Raw genomic sequence first — 8,416 nt, 5'->3', positions numbered from 1 at the left:
TTAATAATAATACTTCCAAAATGATGAATAGGAGCAAGAGCAGAGTTAGAGTAAAGGCATTTGCCCCCACAAGAGTTTTCAAATTCTATGGATTAATGTGCTATTACGATAGATTTTAGCAGTGGATAAAGAAATCTGTCACTATTGCCTTCACAAATTATTATTTTTCCACTCTTAGTTGCCCCCATAACTATTCTTTTCACTCTTGGTTGCCCCACATGATCAAAATCCTAGCTCCACCCCTGAACAAGAGTGAAGGTGACCAAGAAGAAAAAAAATGTTCTCTATTTTTTTTCTTTATGATTCTTGTCTTCTTCGCAATGAAACAAATCTTAAATAGAGTGATTTTTTGTGCAATAGTAGTTTGACATGTACACAAAAAGAAAAAATCATTTGAAAGAAAAGTTCTCTCTTCTGTCCACAAGTCCTCCTTAAACATATTACTTTTAAGATTTCAAGTCTTAAAAAACATTGTTTAGCCCAAATGAATTGTCATATTGGCAATCTAACACCACAACCTTATAAATTTCATGAAAAAACTTAGATTAAAAAAAAAAAAAAAATTTCGAGCTTGATCCAAAGTTTTGAAAATGAATGGCTATAGAGCACCCAAATTTAAATTTTAAATTCAACGGTAAAAAATAACTTTTTTTTTCCAAAGTTCATAGAATTTTATCTTTTACAACCCCGTGGCATAGGATCATGTTTTTTAATACCACAACACGATGCAATCAAGAAATCTCACATTTTTCATTGTAGGCAAGAGTGAGAAATTTTCTCTCTTTTTTATTTGTTTTGTTAAGCACATGTCAAAAGGTCGTGGCGTTGTGAGCAAAAAATCACTCATTTAGACATACCCCTCCTCATTTTTTGAATAATGGAGTTACCACTATGCTTTCAAACTGATACATCTCTTGACCGAGGTCAACATTGAAAGATTAATAAAATAACTAAAATGCCCAAAGTCATCAACATCTATCGATTATCCATATCCAAAAGACTTCCTTCTTAAAATTTGCAACATATCTTCAAGATTTTGAACATTTTGGATATATTATCATAACCTGTCTTTTATCTATCATCATCAACCTCTTGTAGAAAACCCTTAATTTTATTTTTTAAAGCCAAAGTTCAAAAATCATTTTATTTTTATCCCCAAAAAGTCTTATCTTGTTCTTGAAGGTTGAGAAGATAGAATCCATAAACAATTATCTACCAATATAAATTAAGTATCACATAAAATAAACTAAGTTTTATCATAAAAAATGAGTAATTTAAAAAATTCTTAAATAATTGTTGATATATTTAAAACTACATGTTAATGAGAAAATAACTAAACGTGTCAAAACGGATTAAGTGGGTTGATGCCTTTAACTTGGACCTGACCCATTTAATAATAGTGTTAGGCAGTTGAAAACTATTATGACCCAAATCCAAACCCCTTAATTTTGTGTCGTGTTAAGATTGCCACCCCAATTTTATCACATAGATTATAACCGTTTTCACACATTTCCAATATGTTAAAGATTCTCCCCATGACTTTTGGATATTACGCCCACAACTTCCTAAAAGAGGGTGTGGGCTTGGGAGATTGATAGTTCGCTTGAGGACTTCCCATTTGATTCTATCTAAGTCCCTGTCGGGTTACCTTTTCTTGCTTCAAAAATTGGGTTTTTGTACTGAAGTCTTACAGTTTATTGTATCTTGTCCTTATAACTATATATTCGTTTAAATTTTAATTTCTTTTTTCTTGTTTATACCACTATGGTCTAACCATTTTTCAATCCAAGACTTGTGCATCTTGAAACTTGAAAACCTTAAAGATTTCGATGGTTCGTGCAATTTGGGGTGTCTACAATATGCTAACTTGACTGATAGTACATGTAATACAACGTGCCTCATGAAGAAATTATAGAAACACTCAAAGAAGATAATATGGCAAAATGCCTAATGTTTGATGCAAGTGATAGCTAAATGACGAGAAACCTATGCTAGCCATATAAGTTGGTGCGCACATTTGATGACAAACAATTGCATTCACTGATTTTAATTTAGGAGTCAATAACTTTGAATGCTCTAAAGAGATTTGCACCAAATATGATATTTGAGCTAATAAATGTCTTAAGCAATGAACAATAAAAAGCTAACTAGTATGAATGTATGAGACAATACAAAAAAGACTTCTTTGTGGGCCCATAGGCCAAATGAGGGCCCTAGGGTTTTTATTTTGAGCAAAATAGTGGATTTTGAGCATTTGGGCTTTTGACCATTTTGTTGGTAATTTGATTTAAAATGTACTTTTGGTAGGCTTTTTCGAGCGGAGTCCATGCAAATTGAGGTATCTACACTAATCACTTGTCAATCCTAGACTTGTGCATCTTGAAATTCGAAAACCTTGAAGATTTAAATGGTTCGTGCAATTTGAAGTGTCTACAATATGCTAACTCCACTAACAATATATGTAATGCAACACACTTCACGGAGAGATTATAGGAACATTAAAGTATTGTAAGTGTGGAGACCAAGGGTGCCTTCAAAGGTGGTCTTCTTTCTTTGGGTAGCTATCCAAGAAAATATTCTCACTCTTGACCAATTGAGGAAGAAGTGTTTTTGTGGCCGAATTAATATTTGTTGTATGTGCATGCGTGATGAGGAGCGTCGAAATGGCCAAGGATTGTTATCTTCAAGTTTCTGTGAGAGGTGTGTTTGTCAAATGACTTCAATTGGGGGATAACTTTTATTCTTTGAAGAGATTGATGTGGAGTCTCTCACACCTTTCACGATCTCTAAGGGAATTTGAACGGAAAAAAATGCAAGAACTTTTGAAGGAAAGTCGAGTTCTACTCAAGATATTTTCTTGAAGATTCTTGGCTTATTGTTCTTTTGGTGTAAGATCTTCAAAGAGTTTAAAATGATTTTTTTTGAAGACTTTTTAGTTTGTTGGGAAGTTGATTGTAATCTCTCGAACTCCTAATTTTTTTTTCTATTTTTTATTGTCTTTTTTCTTGATTGGTCATCTCAACCTCCCCTTTGTGCTGCTTGTTTCTTTCCTTCAATCTATTAAAAAAGAAGAAGAAAAGAACGATAATTTGGGGAAATAGCTAACTTGTATGCTCAACGAATACGGTAAGTTCATAATGTTAGCATGATTCAATGTATGAAGGATAACTGGCACGACACACGTCATGATCCTTGTCTACAAATTTGTCTTTGAATAGAAGTTATTTATTTTGAGTGCGAATATTCACACTCTAAATTTATGAGCCTTTATTTGTTTACTTAAGCAAAAAGAGATAGAACTTCTATTGCCACACCAACTTTTACTTATATCACTCTAATATGTATATTAATTCTTGGGTTAATATCTATTTCGTGAGTTGAATATGACGGAATTTCAATTCTCAATACATGCATTCGTCATTTTTATAACATACGAACTCGTGGGTTCGTAACTTTTAATATTTACGAATTCGTCGATATACCAACAAATTCATTGATTATAAAAATGACAAATTCACTTGAACTGCATGTTTTGAGAATTAAAATGATCAGTACATTGAAATCGAAATTTGGACATAAGTTGCACACATTTTAGGAAAATTCCCTTTAACTCTTTGTTGACTTCATATGAATTGGTGCGCTCTTAGTAAATTTAGCATAGTACTATAGTATTTGTGTTGAATTTTTTCTAGAGATTCGTGACTTAAAAAACCGACACGTATCCGAAACTCTCGGTATCTTACCAGGTTGTATCGGGTGATTCGGTGCGGTCTCTAGAGGACCTGTGTGCCTTTTTAGGAAAGACGACGGACCTCAAAAACCATTTAATTCGGACAGAATTTAAGCCTCGCGCACGTAGAGAGAGAAAATCATCTAAAACCGACAAATAAAAACCACATAGAGAGATAGAGAGAGAATTCTCGAATCCCTAATTCGATCGTTTCGACTCGATTTTGTTACCCTCACAATCTCCATTGAAGCAAAAGCTTGACCAATCGATCTGGTTTTCTTCTGTAAACAGGTCTGATTCTAGCTTAATGTCTCACTTATTTGATTTTATTTTAATTTCACGATTTATTTTCTCTTTATTGTGTTAGATTTATCTTTGAACGGTAGAAATTCATGAAAAGGTTATTGATTTCTTGTGTCTGTTCTAGATCGTTTGGATATTTGGTTTCATTTGTCGAATTCGTGCTTTCCAGGAAGATTTCGGATCCGATTTTATTGTTTCTGTGTTTCGGTATTTCGATTGGCTTAGTTTTAGAAGATCTCGCCCTTATGGTGCATGGAGATTTTCTTAGATTTTTCCCCAAATGATAGTTCGAAGGTGATATAGTTTGCATGGTGATATAGCTGTGTTTTTTGTCCTGAAATTTTTGATTTTTTTTGTTAGATTTGTATCTGTTAATTTATTTTTCTTGCCGAGTCTGCAAACAGAGTTCGGCAGGCGATTGAGCCTTGAATTTTTGAAATGTCCGGACTTTCAAAATTGGGTTTGATTAGGGTTTGTGGTTTAGGGTTCAATGTATTTTGATTCAGATATGATTTCTATATAAATCTTAGAGCATTTGATTTTCTCAAGAGTTGGTGTTAATTGTTTGGTTCAATGGATGGAAAATGAATTACATTGTTTTTTTGGTAAATGGGTTAGTGTCATTCTATACCTCTTCATTGTGGGTTTTTCTTGGCACGTGGCGGGTGCTGATATGACCAATCTAGACCGTCCATTTGGTAATCAAGCCTCTGGATTGTCCACATGTCATGACTATTGAATATTGAGCTATTACAATTTGGATGAGTAGGTTTAGTCATAGTGACAAAGTTGGGGTTTGTGAATAACTCGACAGGCAGAATTTTTGGAATAATAAGGGGTAAAAATCAGCGTAGTCAGGCAAAAATCTGGAAGTTTTAAAATCTAAAATGTATAAAAATGTATATTGCGTATGTTAAACAATTTCATATTATAAAAAAAGTCTTTATATTAAGCACATAAATAAACTTTAATATTAATAATAATAGTATAGAATTGTTTTTTTTTTCTTTCCAAAACTTCATGATCAAGTCAGAATTAAATGCCAGTTGAAGAGTCGTGAATAGTTGTGAATTTTTGTCACTATGACTTTAAAGATTAATGCAAAGAGCATATCTTCTAGCTATGTATTTTCATTGAGTGCCATTACATCATCTACAAGAAACAATTACCAAGAGCTCTCACATTGAATATGGTTATTGCTTATGAATTTTTGATGCGCTTATCCGAGATTCAAACCCATTGTTGTTAGAAACTTTGCTGTCTTACTGGCAACTATTATAACACTAATTTAACTCTAGCGTACGTTTTCTTAATAATTTCAATGTACTTGCTCAAGACCTCTTTTTTCCTAATAGCCACCAAATGAATTTTCTAAGGGTTCTATTGTATGCTCCAAAGGTACACGTCAAGTTATTCTTTATACGTATTCACACTCTCTTAAATATATCACTAAAATAATCTACATAAATTTTTTTCTCCTTTTTTAAAACATGAAACAAAAATAATAGACAAGTATGTGAGCTGAATACCCAGCCTATCTCTCTATAAATACGTGGCAACCATCCGAAGCATTTCCCTCTTCCACTCGTTCATATCTTACACGATCTTCGGATTGAAGCATATTTAACTATTTGCGTCTTTACACAGCATAAGTTGAAGTATTTTCTCTCAATTTGTGACTTATATTCTTTCAATTGTTGGATTTTCTTCCATTAAAGGAGGGATAAATCTAGTGGTTGCAAAGGAACTGGGAAGAAGCAATGGATGGGCCTAGTAAGAGTACTTCTTATGGACCAAAGTAAATGGATTGGTGCTAAATTGAAGAATTTTGTTTAGGAAAATTTGATTTTTGGGTTTATTTCTGGAAGGAGAACACAATAGGAATCAATGTTTTGTAGAGATCTTTGGCTGTTTGGATTCTTAATTTTGGTTTTATTAGAGAGCTTAATAAATTTTTTTTATTAACTCATTTATTGTTGGTAGATTGTAAAGTAACTACTCAATTTTTTATTGATGGCGCCCCATTTCCTTTTCCCATAGCTATCTTGATCTCTATTTCTACTCAGAATTTATATATATATATATATATATATAAACCTCCAACCACTAAGATTAGAACTTTTGAAAGTGACCCAGTGATCAAATTAGGAAGGTGTGCTTGGTTTTGGAGTTGTGTTCTTGAGAGTTGTAGTTACGAAAGTTGCCCGTGAGAGTTAATTATAATTACAGTGTTTGGTTGCATATGAAAGTTTGTGTTGGAGTGACAAAGAATTTCAATTTCAGTACTTCGTCAAATTTAGAATGTGTTTGGATTGAATGCTGTAAATCTTTCAGTAGGCTTTGTAACCACCAAGATTGAGTGATACAGATCAATGAGCTGGTAGTATGATTTCTCAATTTATTATTGAGGAATAAAATATATTTGGTAGAAGTTGGGTTTGGGTTCCTATTTGTATATCAAGATATAATCAAATGATGATGCTGATCACATGATCGTAATCATCATCATTTGTTTTTTATATCAAGTTCTCAGTTGATTATCAATCTTACTTAATAAGTAGTTTTAACTTTTATCCCATTGGTAAAGTGTTGTAACTCCTTCGAAATAAGAGCTACAAAGAGTTGGAAAATTAGCAATTGTGTGAAATTGGGCGTTTAATAATGCACTTGTTCCCAAAAATCAAAGATGTATTAGACTCTCGCAAAGCTTATTTTTGTTTACAAGAATCATCTCTCTCTCTCCCCCTTAGTTTTAAGTCTCGTTACAGATCTAACAACTACTTTTAGAGGCATCCATGTGAGATATAGTCATTGTGAATTGTTAATCACATCGATTTATTCAAGATTTGATATGACTTGTCTGAAGTTTTGAAATTTCGGCAAAGGAAACAATACAATCCAATGCAATGTTGTATCAAGTCAATTGGTAGCGTCTCCACTAGAAGCACTATCTACTTGATCTAGAGGTAGGCTCTTATGGAGCACTATTCCATTTGCGACATGTCGGGGGCTTTGGATGGAGAGGACTAAAAGCCTTTGATGGAAAGAAGTCAATTCACAATATCTTTTTTAGCATCAATGCTCTCTTATTATTATGGTCTGAGATTCATTTGAAATATTGGGGTTTATTTGGGACTCCATGTTATGCCATGGTAGTTAAAATTAAACTCTTCATTTCATTTTTTCTATCTTTGCTTGCTGGCCCTTGTAATCGGTTGATCTTCTTGATCACCTCCGTGTGCTTTTTCTTTGTGCTCATTGTCAGAAAAAAAAAAAAAAAAAAAAATGAAAAAACTTCGTAGTTTTAAAAAGTCTTGTTTAAAAGGCATTTTATACCTCTTACAATTAAAATGATAAAAAAATGCATTTAAAAAAATATATGTTAATGTTTTAAACATTTTTTTCCCTTATGTTTCAAATATGTTTGTTCAAAAAAATAAAAATAAAAATTAATAATAACCCATTTTTTTGTAGGCCTATGGTTAATTTTTGTGGCCTTATTGTTATTTGTGATTTGGTGAATAAATATTGTTTAGTTTGGGATTTGTTGATAATGTCTAGATGTTATGACTTATTAAATTTTCTTTTAAATTGTGTTATTTTGCTCAGAAGATACTTGGATGGTTAGACTTTTTTTAGCATCATAAAATCTATAATTATGCGTGGGAACATGTTATCATGCATCAATATTAAATAGTTTTTTTTTTTTGTTTTTGTTTTTTGGTGCGAAAAATGTATTGGAAACCTAGAATAAATATATATGCTAGAGTTCACCCGTGCGTACAACACAAGCATCCTCTTTAGAGTTAAGGGGGTAAAAGTGAAAAAAATGAAGTTGGAGTAGGTGGTGGCAATTTGAACATGACACAAAATTAGTGGGTTTGGGCTATAAGCCCAATTAGTTTTGGAGTATTATTGAAAAATAATAAAGTAGGTTAAAGGGGTAAAAGATGAACTATAGTAAAGTTATAAGGGGTGAAGTATAAAAGAAATAAAGTGGGTCCCACAAAATTATAACTTGATGGGAGGGTTTAGGGAATAGAAGTTGAAAAAATAAAGTTGAAAGGGTATTATTAAAGAATTTTGAGGTTAAAAGGGTAAAAGAAGAAAAGTAATAAGATAAGTTAAATTGGGTAAAAGAGGAAATATAATAAAATTAGAAGAGTGGAAATAAAGTCGAGGGGTAAAGAGAAAAATTAATAAAATGGTTAAAGTGAGTCCCTCACAAAGGTTTGTGTCAAACAATTGTACCAACTCAGTTGTGTTTTATTATATAGAGAGGGTAGCGTTCAACAAACAACGCTAGGGGGAAAAAATTTGTCCTATATGGCTTAAAAGTTTTAGATTGGGCTGATTTTTTGTGAGTATGATCTCTATGGTGAG

Source organism: Akebia trifoliata, chromosome 6, assembly GCF_017979445.1.
Source record: "Akebia trifoliata isolate Shusen 1 chromosome 6, ASM1797944v1, whole genome shotgun sequence".
NCBI lineage: Eukaryota > Viridiplantae > Streptophyta > Magnoliopsida > Ranunculales > Lardizabalaceae > Akebia > Akebia trifoliata.
Note: the sequence above shows the minus strand (reverse complement) of the source record.